At 34.6% G+C, this 19,826-nt stretch overlaps 1 protein-coding gene across 7 annotated transcripts in view; it reads right to left on the reverse strand.

Moving 5' to 3' along the window:
* The window catches only part of Ncoa1 (nuclear receptor coactivator 1), a 246,712-nt gene that overhangs the window by 184,915 nt on the left and 41,971 nt on the right, over positions 1-19,826 (reverse strand). For 6 of the 7 annotated variants that reach the window (XR_007104622.1, XM_047522264.1, XM_047522261.1 and 3 more), the window contains exon 2: positions 3,850-3,983. The gene's annotated coding sequence lies outside the window, so the exon portion shown is untranslated. Of the gene's footprint in view, positions 1-3,840; positions 3,984-19,826 lie in introns of all 7 variants that reach the window. The other variant, XM_047522263.1, reaches the window with a different exon arrangement.

Raw genomic sequence — 19,826 nt, forward strand, 5'->3', positions numbered from 1 at the left:
ATTGCTGACCATTTGTTGACTACATGCTGAAAAGGCATGGAGTTTGTGACCCAAAATTGCTTATATTCACAATTTTACTCTTTTTGTCAATACTAAATCATGATCAAAAGTCAGGACAGGGAACTGGGGAGATAGCTCAATTGGTAGACTGCTTGCCTTGCATGCACAAGGCCCTGGGTTCAATCCCCAGCACCGCGAAAAAAAGGGGGGGCAAAGTAAGTGTGGTGATAATCCCCTGCCTATAATCCCAGCAGCTCAGGAGGCTGAGGCAGGAAGATTTCAGTTCAAAGTCAGTCTCAGCAATTTAACAAGGCCCTAAACAACTCAGTGAAACTCTGCCTCTAAATAAAATACAAGAAAAGGGCTGGGGATGTGGTTCAGTGGTTAAGTGGCCCTCAGTTCAATCCCCTGTACTCCCCCATCCCCTGCCACAAAAAGAAGTCAGATTACTAAATGGCATTTGTTCTCTCTGAAAAAAAGCAGGAGATGAATGGATAGCCTGGTGTAATCCCTTACTCAAAAGAGTCTGTATACCCTTTTCTGTAGCTCAAGTTGTTGGTGCTTTGATCAGAAGGAACCAATGCAACTTTGCCAAGCCATAATGGTTAAAAAAAAAAAAAAAAACAACCACCACCAACGAAACAATATAAAAACAAAAAACTCTTATGCTGTAGTGATTTTTCAGTGATAAACAGTAACACACCTATATGAAGTGCTGGTATGTTCTCAATACATCAGTGCTTTCCTCCAGCTGAAAAACAAAATAACCACTAGCATACCCATGACAGCAATTGCTTTTCCAGATGGTATGCCTTTGATAAGGGATTTCTGCCAAAAGCTCATTTTTACTTTCTCTCCAAGCATAATATTTGTCATTAACTTTGAAACTGGTTTTACAAGGTTCTCAGTAGCAGTGTGAGCTGACCTGTTTTTTGCTATGAGAAGGAAACCTCTGAATGATACTTCATTACTACAGTCTATTCTGTTTTTAGCCATAACAGTCATTAATTTCACACCGAAAGCATTATTTTATAGTTTTATACGCTGTTTCATTTTTCATCACAAAACTAGACATCATTTGTTATAAAAGAAGAAACTAAGAAATACTAATTCAATTCCCTCAAGGTAGCAATAAGTAAAAGTTAAAGCTTGTGCTCTTTCCATCATATCACAAAGAAAACTGTAGCAAAGGGATACTCATTTCCTTAACATACCTTGCTGAAATTTGTGTTCAAATGTTTTATCAACTCCAGACAAAATATTTTAAAAACTGACAATTTAACATAATTACATCCTATAATGCAGGATGTAGAAACCTGCAAGTGTTCTAGGGCTTGTTTTATTAGAATCTTCCCAAAACAACACAATTCCATAATCTCAAAATCTAAAATTCTCTCAAAAAATTACAAGAAAATATTGCTGAAATGTATTACGTAAAGCTTTCAATAACAAGTTGTGACATTTTCTATTTTCTTAATTTTCAAAAGGAAAATAACACATGTATGGAAATATCACTCTGTAAAAGTTGGCAAAAGAATAAAGAGGATGAAAAATTATCAATTAAAAATACCTATCTTAAGATTTAAATAACCTAATTTAGGCTACATTACACTTTTTATAAGTAGAACCACAAATAGTTAACAAGAACCACCAATTAGTCAGCAAATTCAATTGATCCGAATTTCCTATTCCCTAATCTTTACCTTCCTTAAGGTCTGAATATAGTGTTTAACTATATTATTTAAAAAAGGAATCTGGGCTGGGGAGATAGCTCAGCTGATAGAGTGCTTGCCTTGCAAGCACAAGGCCCTGAGTTCAATCCCCAGTACCGCAAATAAATAAATAAATAAATAAAAAATAAAAAGGGAATCTAAATTATGATTTTATGTGCTCATTTTATGATTGCACATAACTGATTTCAGATGGGTGTATTTAGTCTCTCTAGCTCCAGAGTAAACATTCTGAGTAAAAGATGTTTTCAACTTCATTCATAATGAAGATGTAAAATAATTTATATCCTTCCACAAATCTAGAATCATTGTTTGCAAAGCTTGGGCATTCAATTAATGTTCTTAAATGAAAGAAGGAATGACATATCTGAAAAAATAAGTAAAATGGTTCTGGTAATAAGACATTATATTACTATTGATTCAAATTATATTACTATTTATAAAATAGTAATATACTATTCAAAATTACACCCCAAACCCCCCCCCCAAAAAAAAAAAACACCTAGAAAAGTGCAATGCATCTACTGGCTGCCAGAGATGACTTCAAACTTGCCATCAAAGCAAACTACTCTTTTCATTTGTTACTTGATACAAGATAACTTTCTTCTACACAAATCAGGGCAGCGCAAGCCTGCAACCAGCAGCTTGGGAGCCTGAGGCATGAGTATCACAAGTTCAAAGCCAACCTCAGCAACTTAGCAAGGCACTTAGCAACTCAGTGAGACCCTGTCTCTAAATTTAAATAAATAAATAAATAAAAATACGAAAAAGAGCTAGGGATGTGCCTCAGTGGTTAAATGCCCCTGAGTTCAATCCTCAGTACAAAAACAAAGTGGGGGGTGTGGTTCTGGGGCTGTGGGCTCAGTGGTGGAGCACTTGCCTGGCATGTGTGAGGTCCTGGGTTCAATTCTCAGCACCACATACAAATAAACATATAAATTAAAATAAAGATCTGACAACTAAAAAAAAAAATTTTTTTTAATTGTACCATCCCCTATTAGGAAGCAATTCATTTATTTTAACTGAGGCGGTCCTTAGGATTTACATGTCATGAATTCTTATTATTCTGAAATTTATTGCTTTATATATTTTCCTTTCTAAAGAGAATCAAATGTCTAGCAAGCAACTGATTTACAAACACAGAGAAACCAAACAACTTTGACCTGCCCCCAATCTACTTTCCATGATTTCTACCCATGTGGAAAAATATAGTGAAAACAAAAATGATCTTACTTTTAAATAAAATAACTCATTCCACCCTGTTTAGAATTTATGTGTGTTAGAAAAATAAAGAGAATTATTTTTGCTTTCTGTTGATACTACATTTTCTTTTTGTTTTCAGTTGTCTTATGTAGTCTTTAAAGTAGAGATCCACCCCATGTTTTGGAAAAATCACTTGCCATTTATGTATCTTGCTTTTCTGGTCCAAGTGAAATTACTCCATCAGATCTCAAAGGTTCTACAGGGATAGCCAATGGGGAGTAACAGGGACACTTCTTGGTGAATAAAAAACCCTAACAATAAACCTTTAGGAAAAAAGGAGAGAAATGTTTCAAACAAAACTAAAGGATAGGGCTGGGATTGTGGCTCAGTGGTAGAGTGTCTGCCTAGCACGTGTGAGGCAGTGGGTTCAATTCTCAGCACCACATAATAAATGAATGAATGAATGAATGAATGAAGTTATTTTGTCCATCCACAAAAAAAAAAAAAAAAAAACCCTAAAACTAAAGGTCAAACACTAAGGTCCCTGATAACATGTAGGCAGAATGTCAGAATGCTGAATTTTGCTGCTAATCTCAGAGATCATAACATAAATAAAATAAGTATTAAATTGATAGTTGTTTATTCCAAGTTTTCTAGCATAATTTACTGAGTCTTAATCTTCACTCAATGTATTTTTGTGTATAATTGATATACTTTTCTAATAATAAAGAATATCACTCTTTAAAATATGGATTTTTCTCTTTTGTGGGGGTGGCGGGGCATGGGAAGAGATGAACTCTTCTCTAAAAGCTAGCCACTCTAAGAACTCTTAAACTTGCAAAAACAATACATAGAAACCAACATTATAAAATGACTGCCAAGGAGTCAAATAAAAGTAAAATTGTACCTCAGATACCTTAGAATAAGCAGAAATTCTAAATGTTGGTGCCTTCATTTGGAAGCAAAGTTTCCTACTGCATGATCTTGTCTGATGGTCCTTGATTTTATCATCAGTCAGTTGCAGTTACATTTCCATTAGCAAGGATAGACCTACATTAAGAGAAAGAAGACACATTTAGGCCACTGAAATCATTACAGATCTTAGATACTACAACCCATCACTGTTCCCGGCAAACACATGAAGAGTATCACATAAATGTTTTAGTTGATTAAGAAATGCCAATTTCTGGGATGGGGTTGTGGCTCAGTGGTAGAGTACTTGCCTGGCATGTATGAGGTACTGGACTTGATACCCAGTACCACATATAAATAAATGAATAAAATAAAAGGTCTATCAACATCTTTTATATATATAATATGTATATACATATACATATATAATTGTAAAAAAAGGAAATGCCAATTTCTAGTATTATCACTACTACAGGTGAAAAATTTTTGAATCAAAAACTAAAAAGTATTAATAGACAAATACATACTTGACAAGAGGTAGAAACTGGCTTTTTCTTTAAAAAAAAAAAAAAAAGAAAGAAAGAAAGAAAGGGAAAGAAAAGAAAAAATTCAGATCCCCAAGGAGGTATTCAGCAAACTGGAGTATGTCAAGGAGCCTATAACTGAGTCTTACTCATCAGAGCTGTTGAAGTCACCCAGCAGAAGAGACCTCAGTACCCAGTTTCTAATTATGTTTAAAAGCTGCCCTTTTTATTTATTTCTTTATCTGGAGCCAGAGTCATAAAACCTTGTCCTTTGCAATTTTCCATGCTTTCTTGTTGGTTAATTCTGGCTAATGTAAAATAAAGGTGTCTCACACACAGCTTTTATTTCAAAGGCCATCATTTTTTAATCAATTCTGAAATATTTTTGCAGATTTTCCTGTTATCTTTCAGTGTCCATATAGTAATGCTTATTCTTTTTAATTTTTTGAATACATACTTAAATTCCTGATTCAAAAATCAAAATGATATAAAAAGAAACATATATTTGAGGAGTCTCATTGCAACATCATCCACAAGTAGCCCGCTTTGTCCCTGCTTACTATAGGTCACCACTTTAGTTTCTTGTATATCCTTCTAGCAATTTTTTATGCAAATAAACTTAAGTGAGAACATAGCGTTTTTACAGTTTTTCACATTACTTTTTTTTTTTAACCCAGTACATCCTAGATATTTTTCCACGACAGGGTATGTTTCTTCATTGTTTTTATAGTTCTATACTTCGCTGTAAATATATGCCAGTTAGTATAAACAATCTTGTCTTTCTAAAATTATATTCTATGAATTTAAATCTTGTTTCTGAAAATAATTGAGTTCAGGAGTAACAAAAGTATAAACCAAACAGCACAGAACTTATGGTGTAATTTCACCAATTTTTATTTTATCATTAATAGATTACATCAAATTAAAGCTTTTTCTAGCAAAGTAAACAAAAAGAGTGAAGAGAAAACCCAAATAATGGGAGAAAATATTGGCCAGTCTAACATATAAGAGGTTAATATTCAGACAAAGGGTTAATATTCAGAATTCAAAAAGCTCAATAACAAAACAAAGTAAAACAACCTAATTTAAAAATGGGCAACAGACCTAAATAGACATTCCTCAAAAGAAGAGATGCAAACATCCAACTATATGGAAAAATGTTTAACATAACTAATAAGAGGAAAATGCAAAGCCATAATGAGATATCATCTCACTTTGATAAGAATAGCTATTATCAAAAAGACAAAAGAGAAAAAACAAAAACAAAAAAAAATGACAAGAGAGGGCTGGGGTTGTAGCTCGGTGGTAGAGCGCTTACCTAGCATGTGTGAGGCACTGGGTTCGATTCTCAGCACCACATATAAATAAATGAATAAAATAAAGATCCATCAACAACTAAAAAAAAAATATTTAAAAAAAGACAAAAGTGCTGGCAATGAAGCAGAGAAGCTGAGAACATTTACACACTGTGGGGGGACAGAGGTATAAATTAGTATAACCATTATAGGAAAGAGTAAAGAGGACCCTCAAAAAAATTAAAAACAGAACTATCATGTGATTCAACAATCCTACTTCTGAGTATATATCCAAAGGAAATAAAATCAGTGTATCAAAGAAACATCTGCACTCCCATGTTTACTGCAGCACTGTGCACAATAACCAATGGAAACAACTGAAGTACCCATCAACTGATCAATGAATAGATAATGTGGTAAATATAAATACACAATGGAATATTATTCAGTCATAAAAATGAATGAAGTTCTGTCATTTGCAACAACATATATGGAACTGGAGATCATTATGTTAATTACAATAAGCCACCTACAAAAAGATAAGAATAGCATGATCTCATAGAATTTGGGAGTAAAATGGTGGTTTCCAGAGGCTGAGGAGAATACAGGAGAGGGAGGGATATGGAGAGACTAATCAATGGGTACTAAGTGATAATTAGATAGAAGAAAGAAGTTCCAGTGTTCTACTGCATGGTAGGATGGCTACTGATAACGATACTGTATCTACTATTTCAAGTTTACTCTATGATCCTATTTAAAACTTATCAACTCTACAGTTGTGAACTCTGAAAACAGAAGAATAGTTCTCAGGGTGACAGGTCTCAAAATCTAAAAGCTGCCCAGCTTCACTGACAGTCAATTTCAACAGGCCCACAAAAAATGTAACACGTTGAACATGAGACCCAGTACAGAAACACTGCATTTTACTTAGTAGAATCAAAAAAGGCTTCGTGGAGGAAGTAGCCCCTTGGGTTCAATCTTAAATGAAGATGAGCTCAAGAGGCAGATGAAGGAGATGGGAAAACATTTTTAAAAAGTATCAGCACATGTTTCAAAGAGCATAGTTCGTCAAGAACTCTAAATAGTTCCTTTTTTAAACTTAGAATGCAAAAAAGTCATAAAAGAATGTCATTCCCACCCTAAGGAGAAAAAAAAGTGTGTGTGTGCACACACGCACACATGCATGTGTATAAATAATCAAAACTTCTTCTGGTATAACAAAAAATTGAGGTTACAAGGCAACCAAGTAAATTTAATTCTTACCAAGGAACTCTAATAAAATTCCTCTCCTTGGAAGGATAAACTCCTCCAAGGAAAAGACAGTACATACAAACTTTCACTTTAAGCAAGTCACAGAAAAAGTAGTGGTTGACATATATGAGTATAAGAAGAAATTGGTTACAATTTTAACAAATTCTTAAAGATCAAGGATAAACTAGTGTGTCAGTGTGGAATAGCTAAGAACCTCAGGTACAAGGAAATGCCTCAACTGAGTGCTCACAAGACAGAGTAGAAGTAGGACATGAAGCAGAGAGTCCTGCATCTTTAGGACAAGTGTGCAGGAGGAGCCCAGGATAGGACTAAAGCCCTGCCAACAGAAATAGGCCCCTTCACATAACTAGGGGGAAAAAAACAGAAAACTCTCACCTCAAGCTCCAGACAAAAATCCACTGCTTCAGCAGATAATAGAAGCAAAATGCCTCTCTGCCTATGGGGAAGGGAGGAAAGGAGTGCAGAAAAACACTCAGCAATGGGACACAAGCAAGGGGGAGAGGAACAGGAAAAGGTACTGGGGGAAGGATCCTGTACCAATCCCAAGGAAATACCTACCCTCTGGGTGGCGGGGGGTATTCCTGTCCAGGACCAACCGCTAATACAGAGCACAGTTTGCCACAGGAAGAGAGGGCATGAATGCTGAGAAAGCCCCAACACCAATGTCCAGGAACAAAATGACTATCATTTGGTATGGACCAGAACAAAAAGGAAGCCCACCCTGCCCCAGAGCACAGTCTATCTCTGGGAAAAGAACAACAGCACAAAGAAAAACTCCTTGTGGGACAAAGGTGTGAAGACTGTTGAAAGACGAAAGTGGTACAGGAACATAGGAAACCACATGCCACACTAGACACAAAGGAACAATGACCAACTGCTGGAGAAATTTGAGGCCTATGGTGCACTTAATGTAATGATGACAGAACTCGGCCCCTGAGACTCGACTCAACCTCCAATATACATAGCCTGAGGGAAGCAGCAGAAGAGGATCACCTTAGTCCCCTCCTATTCCTCTGCATAGGACTACAAGCAGTAAATCAAAAATCAGGAGGCATGCACAAAAACAAAAAACCCGCTGCCAAAAGAAAAAGCCATCAATAAAATCAGAGATGATTCAGTTGTTGAAATGATTTTAAAACAACTAAAAATAATACTGAAGGATATGGTTACCTACCTGTCCTCCCACTCCGCCCTAAATGATCGCCCACCAAAACTCCTCCCATGACCTGGCCCTGCCCCCTGCCCGTCAAAAGGAACTAATTCCTCCTAAGGTCTGGCTCTGCTAAGGCTGCCTATGAAGCCCAGAACTTCGGGATGGCAAGTAGCCTTTTTACCCCTGAAAATGAGCCACATCAGGTGTTTGACTGATCGACCCCACTGCTGAATACATAAGAGCTTGCTGATCGAGGTCTGCTCCCATCCTCCGTCATTTGTGCACCATGTGCTTTCAAATACGTTAAGCAATTTGTACACACTAGAAATGTTAAAGGATGTTCTTCAGGCAGGTACATTAATGCCAAGGGAAAATCTGGATCTGCAAAAAATAAATGAGGAGGGACTGGGGCTGAGGCTGGGGCTCAGTGGTAGAATGCTCCCTACCACCGGTGAGGACCCTGGGTTCGATTCTCGGCACCACATAAAAATTAAAGGTATTGTGTCCACCCAGAATTTAAAAACCTATTAAAAAAAACAAAACAAAAAAACGAGGAGTACTGGAAAGAGAAGGTAAATATAAAGAATTACTTTATTTTGTTCACTTTAGGTCATTTGCAAACTGAGCAAAAAATGGTAACAAACTATAGAGTTAAAATATATAAATAAAATGTGTGATACACCATAAAAATGGGATATAAAATTAAATTATGCTGTCATAAGGTTATTATGTGACATAATATTATTAAAGGAGGTATGTGGTTAAATTAAAGATACATCTTTTAAACCCCAGAGTACTGGTTCTCAACCAAGGAGAATCCTCCTCCTTCTCCTCCTCCTCCACACACACACACACACACACACACACACACACACACACAAAGAAGAAGAAGAAGAAGAAAAAGAAAAAACGTGAACTTTTATCAGTCTGGAGACATTTTTTGGTTGTCACAATTGAGAGTGGGAAATGGCTACCACTCTCTCCCACCTGATTGAGGTCAGGATGGATCCTACAATGCATACAGGAGAGCCACCTTCCCAACAACAAAGTAACTTGTACAAAATATCAACAGTGCCTAGTCTGAAAAGCCATGATCTAACCAGAGCAAACACTAAAAATACAAGCATCTAATAAGTCAAGAGGAGATATAAAACAGAACCATGGAAAATGATTAATTCAATAGAAGTCAAGGGAAAAAAAATGAAGATTAAGAAGGACTAGCAAGATGATATATTTAAATCCACACTTAACGATGATGGCATAGAAACTATTTAAACAGCCTAATTAAAAGACTAGATTAGGACCACATCTGTGGCTCAGTAGTAGAGCTCTTGCCTAGTACATGTGAGGCACTGGGTTCAATCCTTAGCACCACATAAAAATATAAATAAATAAAATAAAGGTATTGGGTCCATCTACAACTAAAAATAAAAAAGGCTAGATTATCAGAGCAAATTTAGAAAACCAGATCCAACTACATCCTGCCCACATAAAACCTACCTTAGATACACAGGCCTAGAAAAGTTAAAAGTGAAAGGATGAGGGAGCTGGGGTTGTGGCTCAGTGGTAGAGCACTTGCCTAGCATAAGTGAGGCCCTGGGTTCGATCCTCACCACCACATAAAAAATAAAATAAAGGCATTTTGTCCACTTCCAACCAAAAAACATATTAAAAAGAGCTACTTTTCCATAAAAAAAAAGTAAAAGGATGAGAATTAATCAATAGAAAAAAAGGAAAGAAAATCACTAAGATATAGAAGACTTGAAAACACTATCAACTGACTTGACCAAATTTCACATTTGTAAAACATACTACACAAGAAGAATAGAAAACACATTCTTTTATTTTTTTTTTAATATTCTGAAGTTTTATTTTTTTCTTCTTTTTTTTTATTATAAACAAATGGGATACATGTTGTTTCTCTGGAAAACACATTATTTTCAAAGGCACATAGAACATTTACCAAGTCAGTCTATATTCTAGACCATAAAACAAACCTGAAGATATTAAAAACAATGTATTTTCTCTGACTAAAACAATTAAATTAGCATCAAAAACTGAAAGATAGATCAAGAATTACCAAACAGTTGGAAATGAAATACTATACTTCCGAATACCCCATGAATCAAACAATAAGAAAAATTAAAAAACAGAATGGAATTGAAACAGAACATATCAAAGTTTCTGAGATAAAGTAATTCTTACAAAGAAACATATAGCATTAAATAAGAAAACAAGTAAGAGCTTAAATCAATAATCTAAGCTTCCATCTTGAAGAATAAAAAGAACAGTAAAATGTCCAAAGGCCATTAGAAGAAAGGAATAAAATTGAATTTTTTTCAAAATAGACAAAATCTGAGACCAAAATTGAATTCTTTAAAAAGTTCAATGAAATTGAATAATAAACTTCTTGCTAAAGTTATCAATTAAAAAAAAAGAAGCCACAAATAACCTATACCAGAAAGGGGCTACTGATAGAAATCTTATAGATAAAGCAGTCCCCCTGGTATCCATGGAGGATGTTTCAAGACTCCCCAGTAGACAGACATCTGAAACTATAGATAGTACCAAACTCTGTATGTACTATTTTTTCAATACATACATACACAAATTTAAAGCCTTTTCCATCTTAACTAAGAACTTATCACACATGGTGGTAATCAGTTCTGCAAATACTTTATGGCTTCTCAGATACATCGAAATTGCCAGAATCATTACTCCTGTGTTTTGGGGGATTACTGGTAAAATAACGGTTTTATGGACACAAACACGGCAATACAGTGACAACCAATCTGATAACCAAGATACTTACTATGTAACTACAGGAGAGTAACAGATATAGTACAGATAGGCTAGACAAAGAGATGATGCATGTCCCTGGGGGAATGGAGCAGGGTGACATGAGATTTCACTATGCTACTCAGAACTCTGTACTGAAAACAGTAAACTTATGACATTTATTTTCTGGAATTTTCCATTTGATATTTCCAAACTGTGATTCACTCTGAGTAACCAAAATCACAGAAAACAAAGCCGTAGTTAATAGGGGACTTATATATTTAAAAGACAAGAGAATATCATGAACAACTTTATAAGTTCTAGAACTTAGACAAAATATACCAAATTCCATGAAACTCTGAAGACAAACTACCAAGTTCTCTCAAGAAGAAATTAGATAACAAGAAAAGCTCTTGAGGGGCTGGGGTTGTGGCTCAGTGGTAGAAAGCTTGCCTAACATGTGTGAGGCACTGGGTTCAATTTTCAGCACCACATATAAATAAATGAATAAAATAAAGGTCTATCAACACCTAAAAACAATTTTTTTAAAAAAAGACTAGCTCTTGATTTGTTAAGGAAATTTAGTTCATAATGTAAAACTTTCCCATAAAGAATATTCCATAAAGAACATTCCTTGATGAATTCAACCAAAACATTTAAGGAAGATATCATACTAATATTACATAAACTCTTGTTAAAAATAACAAGAAAACACTTTCCAATTCATTTTGAAATGAATTACCCTGAAACAAAAATCAGATTAAAAAAAAAAAAAAACACAAGAAAAATAAACTATAGATCATTATTCTTTCATGAACAGATTAAAAAATACCATAACTAAATAAATCTAGCAATATCTTAAAAAGTGTATCATAATCACATAGCATTTATTCTAGGAATACAATGTTGATCCAATATATGAAAAAACATATTTCAACATATTAACAGACTGAAAAACAAATGATAATTTTAACTGATGCAAAATAAACGCATCTGAAAAAAATCCCATAGTCATTCATGATTCAAAACTCAGGAAACAAGGAACAAAAGGGAACATCCTCAACCTAGCACATGAATCTACAAGAAATCTACAGCTAACATCATACGTAACCATGAAAGAGTGAATGCTTTTCTAAGCATTAAGATGATGAGGAATAAGGCAGGACATCAACTCTCACCACTCCTCTTCAACACTATTCTGTGTTTGTACTGTATTGCCCGAACCATGATGAAAGAAAAAGAGGCTACGGACAGAATAAAAGGCAAAACAAAACTTTTCTTATTCACAAATGATAGTATTGTCTAATAGAAAATCCCCCAAATTTACTACTAACAGTAAATAACTTAGAAAAAATACAGATACAAAGCCAACACCCAAAATTCAATTATATTTCTATATGGAAGCAATTAATAATTAGAAACAAGTTAACAAAAAGTAGCAATTATGTTAGCACTAATAAAGAAATATAGGATAAAAATAACAAAAAATAAAATATTTATGTGCTCAAAAATACAAAACATCCAGTGGGAAATCAGAGACCTCAATATATGGAAATACACTGTTTTCAAAGATAAGATCAATCAATATTAAATTAATTTACTGAGTTAATGTAAATTCCAATTAAAATCCCAGCAGGCTCTTTAATAACAACTAACAATCTGATTCTAATTTACACTGAAATGCTAAGAACCTAGAATGGTCTGAACAATTTTGAAAAAGAAGAACAAAGTTGGACCTGATGGCAAGACTTTGTATAAAGTAATAATAACAAAGACATTGGGATCCTGGCAATAGATAAACAAAGATCAATGGAACAGAAGGGATAGTCCAGAAATAAATCTACATATTTATGGTCAATTGATTTTCAACAAAACTACCAGGTTAATTCACAGAAAAAGAACTGTCTTTACAACAAATGGTGTTAGAACAACTGGCAATCCATTTGCTTAGAAAACAAACCAACCAACCTCTTAATCCTCAACTCTAGACTTAATTATAGCAAATGCAAAAGTATAAAACTTCTAGAGGAAAACACAGGGGAGAAAAACTTTGGAACCCTTAGCCCAGGTATTGGAAAACTTACTCTAAGATGTGCCACAAAGTAAATACTTCAGGTTTTGTGGGACATATGGTCTCGAGATGTGGCAAGTACTCAACTCTGCCATTGCAGCATGAGAGCAGTCACAGACAATATGTAAAAACTTCAGCTATGTTCACATAATACTTTATTTACAAAAACAAGTAGTGGACTGGTTCAGGTCCTACTTTGCCAATCTCTGGGTTAAGCAAAGAGTTTTTCGATAAGGTACAAAACCCACAAATCATAAAAGAAATTATAACTAACACTTTATCAAAAATTTAAACTTCTACTCTTCAAAAGATAGTGTTATGAAAATATAAAGGTGAACCACAAATTTAGGAGAAAATATTTGCAAAACAAATACCTGATAAAGAACTTGTTTCCAGAATATAAAGAATTATTCAACACAAAAGAAATCAAGCAATTCAATAAAAATAATGTGCAAAATATTTGGACCCTACAAAAATGACAATCCTAATAAGCAGTTTAGTCATATAGTATACATGTGTTTAATCTTCCCTACTGATTGGTCTTCTGGCTTCCTGAAGCTGGCCCACTCCTATGTAAATGGAGCATTCAATGTCTGCCTTATACAAAAAGGCATCCAGAAAAGAAATACAATAGTCTCCCGATAGCTACAGTTTCACTTTCTATGGTTTTAGTTACCTGCAGTCAACCACAGTTCAAAAATATTAAATGAAAAATTCCAAAACTAAAAAATTCATAAGCTTTAAATTTCACACCATTCTGAGTAGTGCAATAAAATCTTGTGCCATTCCATTCCAAAAATGAAACACATGATCCTCCTCAGGTATCCTCAGAAAGTCAACAGTGGCCTAACCCTATGTTATAATACCTAAGTAATTCATTCCACTTCACCTCATTACATAAGTAAACTGTATCATTTCATACCATCACAAGAACAATGACTACAGTATGTTTTGAGAGATCACAGACAATATTCACATAACTTTTACTACACTATATTATTATAATTGTTCTATTTTATTATTATTTTATAGTGTACTAATCTATAAATTAAACTTTTTTAAAAATATTTTTTAGTTGTAGGCAGACACACTATCTTTATTTATTTATTTTTATGTGGTGCTGAGGATTCAGTGCCTTGCACGTGCCAGGCAAGAACTCTACCACTGAGCCACAACCCCAGCCCCTAAATTGAACTTTATCACTCATATATATATATATATATATATAATATATATAATATATATGATAGTTCACATATATATGTATCATATATATGATAAAGTTCATATAATATATATATATATATATATATGAAAAACATAGCAATGTAGGGTGCAGTACTATCTGTGGTTTCAGGCATCCACTGGTAGCTCTTTGGAACATATTCCCTGTGGATAAGGCATGATTATTATAAAACTATCAAAGCATTTTTTTAAAAGATAATTTTTAAAGTAGGTAATGTAAGTACTTGATACAAAAACAAGCTGTACAAAAGAGGTACAATAAATAGAAATTTATGCCAATGATCCAGCTCCTTTTCCTCATTTACTTTGTATTTCTAGGTATTTTATGCATATAAAAGCATACAGGTATATTTTTCAATGAAAAGGACAGTATACTGTAGACAGTTTTGCATTGTCTTTTTACTTAATGTATCTCAGATCTCATTTCTTATCATTCCTTATAGAATTCCCTCATATTTTAAACAATTCGTGATATTATATGAATATACTGCCATGTAATCAGTTTTTCACTGATAATGCTGTTTCCAATATTTTGGTATTTATCAATGCCGCACCTGTGTACTCATGAAATAGAATTACTAGGTCAAGGAATATCTGAGTTTTAAGATATGATAGCCTTTGCTAGGCTGTGTTCCACATATAAACTGTGTGTGTGTGTGTGTGTGTGTGTGTGTGTGTGTAAAAACAAAATGAATCCGTAAACATTCCAGATCAGGGAAAACTAAGATGAAGCAGAAAATTCTCATGCTATAGTCACAATTACTAGTAAGGATGTTTTGGAAGACTTTCAACTAAGCAGTCCAAGATACTTATTAATCCAAGATAAATGTATAGTGAGTGTCAACAAAAAAAGTTTTCAGAGGGTCTCCCATTATCCTAAAATCTTTTCTTATAAATAAAGTAACACTTTTTATTTAATAATTATAATCTAATTTCTAAGAGTACTTGATTTGGTTACATGTTAAAATATAAGCAAAGAGGATTTAACAAAACCATGTAAGTAAAATGAAAAGATCAGGTACTGTGGTCAAATGGTATGGTCACATATTATCTTCCAAAGATGATTTCCACTGATTCCTTCCTTCTCTGTGTGTACACACCAGGCCACCTACCAAGAGATAAAACTTTATTTCCCAGCCCCTTGAATCCTGGCTGGCCTTGTGAGCTCTGACCAGCAGGATGTGTGGAAGTGACATTCTTTAACCGCAGAGACTAGCAAAACTGGCAGTTCCCCTTTCTCCCTCTTGTAAACCAGAAATCATGTAAGAAATTCAAATATCCTGGTACCTGCTGTGGACAGGTCATACACAGGCATACTGAAGTATGAGACTTAAGAGGGAAGCCATAGACTGACCAGTTAAGACCAGCTACCAACTGATGCCACAATGAGCAGAATCCCCTAGCCAAACCTTGCCCAACCACCTGATTCACAGAATTATAAACTAAATCACTGTTTTAAGCTACTAAGTTTTAGGTGTCAATAGGTAACTGAAATAGATATTATCAAGCTCATGATACCAGTAAATTACAAACACTGAGTCAAATTTGAGTCTATTTTTCAGGTTTTAAGTTTTCATTTCTTGATTTAAAAAATGTAAATTTTGCATCTGAACTGCATGAGAGAACAATGAACTTGGTGAAACATAGTTTCAAATATAATTTTAGAAAAAGTACATCATTCAAATGATGTTTCTTACAGACTGATTCTATACAGACAGATGACATATCATTAAATCAGAACTGAGCTCAGGCATTTTCATGTTGGGGAGACTAAAATGACATGATCTTGATATTTTTGTTCTCTAAAGACTTAGAATAAAAAACTAGATGAATGCATAATTAATATTCATTAGACTGTCTTCCTCATATCTGACGTTTTAAGTGAGTTTTTGATAGACACTAAGTAGCTATCAATTTCTGAATATATCTAACAAGAACACAGAATAAATATTCTATCAAGTTGGTTAAAGTTAAAGGCATATACATTAAGCGCCCAAAAGTCTACCTATCTCCTAAAACTGTTCCCACTTAGATCACCAATATTCTCTAGTGCTATATTCCATGAAAATATCTTGGTCATTGACTTATTTGATCTTAAATAGCATCTATTCAATTAGCCATTCCCTTTCAGTCAATGAATATAGCACACATTCAAGCGGTGGGACTTAAGTTCTACCTCCATGTGGAAAAAAAAGTACCTATGTGAATTATTTGGAATTCTTCTGTACAAGATAAATAAGTGACATTATCTATTTCTATAATAATTTATTTTAATCAGCACAGACTCAGGAATGTTTACTTTTTGCTTGGGTTATAATCTAATACTATGTTATTTGTTTTGTTGCTCAAATTGTTCCACCTTTGATTATTGGTACTTTTTTGCATTGGCTCCTTTATCCTTTCAAGTTCCTGTCCCCTTGGATTTTGATTATTTTCTTACTTTCTCACACTATTAAAGATTCCAGGACCATCTTGGTATTCCCTCTCCCAGAATCAGTCATTTTACAAGGAGCTTTAATTCTTTTTACTGGAGAAAGTATTAGCAACCAAAATCTGAGTGCCTGATATACTTAAACTACTGGGTTCCTCTGCTTCCAATGCCCTCTAAGTGCAGAACTGGGAATTAAGTATAGGTATGTACACATGTTTATCAATAATTATTTCTGTATATGTAACTACTAAACTAAACGTGAGTTCAGACTGACATCTCTAATTCTAATCCAATACCACATGGGTTATTCTAGCCTTCCCCTTGCTCAGTCATCACACTTTTCTGGTTCGAGAATTATTTTATGGGCTGGGGTTGTGGCTCAGTGGTAAAGTGCTTGCCTAGGAAATGTAAGGCACTGGGTTGGATCCTCAGCACTACATAAAAAATAAATTTTAAAAAATGAAGTTAAAAAAAAATAAAACTTCTAATAAAAAAAAAAGAATTGTTCCAAAAGAGGATTTATCCATCCTATGTTTATAAAATTGATTTTCAAGGACTCTTAATCAAGCATTTTTAGTATGACATTTTTGTCAAGTCAGAGATACAAAAAGATACAGTCCTAGACTTTGAAAGACTTGTGGTATCAAGTAGCTAAATAGAGAGAGCATTTATAAATAGATGGCGGAGAAGAGCACAGTGGCACACGCCTGTAATCTCAGCATCTCAGGAGGCTAAGGCAGGAGGATCGAGAGTTCAAGCCAATCTCAGCAAAATCTAAGCAACTCACTGAGACCATTTCTCTAAATAAAATACAAAATAGGGCTGGGGATGCGGCTCAGTGCAGTGGTCTAGTGCTCCTAAGTTCAATTCCCAGTACTTAAATAAATAAATAAATAAATAAGCATTTATAAATGTATTACATGAAACTTTCCAGATAAAGAAAACAGAAAATAAGAACTAAAAAAATGAAGCATTTGTTCATACCACATATTTGATTAAGTGTGAAAACAGACGGAGACAAAAAGTTAAGAGAAGAAAAAAAAAAAAAAACCTGACAATGTTTGTATGAAAAGTATAAGAAACTGTTAGAGAAGGACAAAGGCTAAAGAAAATAGGACTAATGGACAGTAGTGCAGAGGATTGAACCCAGTGACTCACGTGTGCTAGGCAAGTGCTCTACCCCTGAGCCACATTCCCAGTCCTTGGTCATCTCTTAATTGCTAAATCACTACTCAGCCTTTATTTACTCTTTGGTAATCTTGCATTGTTGACCATTTCCCTACTTCTGTGGTTTATATGGCATTACTCTTGGTTAACCTTCCAGTCTTGCAAGTACTCTTCCCTCTCTAACCCATACTGGCTCCTCTTCTTCCACATACCTCTCCAATGGTAACAGTCATTTTATTTCAGTCTATACATATTTTCTAAGCTACCTCACCTATGAACATAAAATCAACTCCATTATCACTCATATGATGCTCAAATCTTGCTCAAGCTCAAACATTTGCATTCCAAATCCATAGATCCACAAGTCTAACAGACAACACTTTTCTATGTGATTATCTCATAGGCACATGGATCTCAACATGCCCAATGAGATAACAGTATCCTTTCTTACTGTAATAGTGCTTTTACTCTTGAATTTGCCTCTATGATTTTAGGCAATATAATCTATCCAATCAATCAAGAAAACTAGGAATATTTTAAGATCTTCCTCCCCTCTTCTCTTTCTCACATCAAATCTGTCTTCTTAATTGCACATGTTTAACATTTCTAGCATTTGGTTCCTCAGCTCTATCCATACTGCTACTATTTCAGTTCAGGATCTCATTACATCACTGGATCACCAAAAAGAGTTAGACCCTTCCTGACACCAATAATACAGTTAAAATCCACGCATCTTGACACCAAAAGATTGTTCCACTTCATCAACTATGTTTTCATTCCCCCATTTCTGACTTTTTTTTAATAAATGCCTATTCTTATTTTATAACTACTTATCTGTTAAGGAAATAATAAATTCCCTGTCTAAAATTATTAGCTATACTTACTCCAAAACTCTGTTCTAGTAACTTTTTACTAGAACCTGAATTCTTCTGTTTGTTGATTTTCTTTTATGGTATTGGCTTTCCTGAAACATTTGGAGAGTCTTACCTTTACACTGGGATTCTGTTACACTCTGCTGGCTTTTGAGACAACTCTCTCAGAAAGTAACAGTCATCTCACATTGCATTCAGTAGGAGTGGAGAAGGAATAGAACATGCCACCAGACAAGGTTCTCACTACCTGATTTTCTAGGCATAAGTATAGCCAGTTACCCTGAGTGCTTCCCAGGACAGTAGACCCAGGCTTCTACATGCATTTCTCACATGGAAACAGACCTTCTGCTTGGACCTAATTGGTGTTAGAAGGTACAGTCAGAGCTGACTAGTTGCTAATGAACCAGCAATGTTAACAAATCACCCTATTCAACACTCTGGAACCCTTTCTGCTTCCACTTATATTCTGCCTCTAGACATGAATATTATCCACAGAAGCTCCTGTTTTCAGAAATTCTTCAGTTTCTGATTTACCAAGAGTTCCCCTTCTTGTATTTACACATGGCTACATTTCCCCCCTATTATTTCTGTAGGGTCGTGAAGAAAAGCAAAAAAGGTAGTGAATATTCATTCAGTAGGCCTTCTTGATATTGGCCAGAATAACTTTCATAAAATGCAAATCATATCATGAATCTGTCCCTTTCTCAGAGCTCCTGATTTGTACAGACCCTTAACTTTTGCCTTCCTGAGTAGCACATTCAAAGTCCTCCATATTCTGATGGCTTCCCACGCCTGCCCATTATCCACATGCTGTTCCTCATGGTCCAGCCAGAACTATGGCTGACCACACACAACACGCTTTTTCAGACCTCTGTGCCTCTGCATTCATCACTCTTTTGGTCTCTAATGTTTCCTTCCCCAGCCCTACTCTTTCTAGTTCTCTAAGCATCCTTTAAAACTCAGGTTCAAAAGGGTGGGAAGGGATGCAAATCAAAGTAAAAACAATGGTTGTTTTCCTGATTTTTGCTTACCTATATCTACTAATTTTTATAAATTAATAACACTTCTTTTATTAGGGAGAAAAAAATTCTTTTTTAAATTTTAAAACTGTTTAGTGTCCCTTCCTCTGTAAACTTACTTGACTAGTCAAAAAAGATCTATTTCCTCCTTGTG

Source organism: Sciurus carolinensis, chromosome 13 (assembly GCF_902686445.1).
Source record: "Sciurus carolinensis chromosome 13, mSciCar1.2, whole genome shotgun sequence".
Classification (NCBI taxonomy): domain Eukaryota; kingdom Metazoa; phylum Chordata; class Mammalia; order Rodentia; family Sciuridae; genus Sciurus; species Sciurus carolinensis.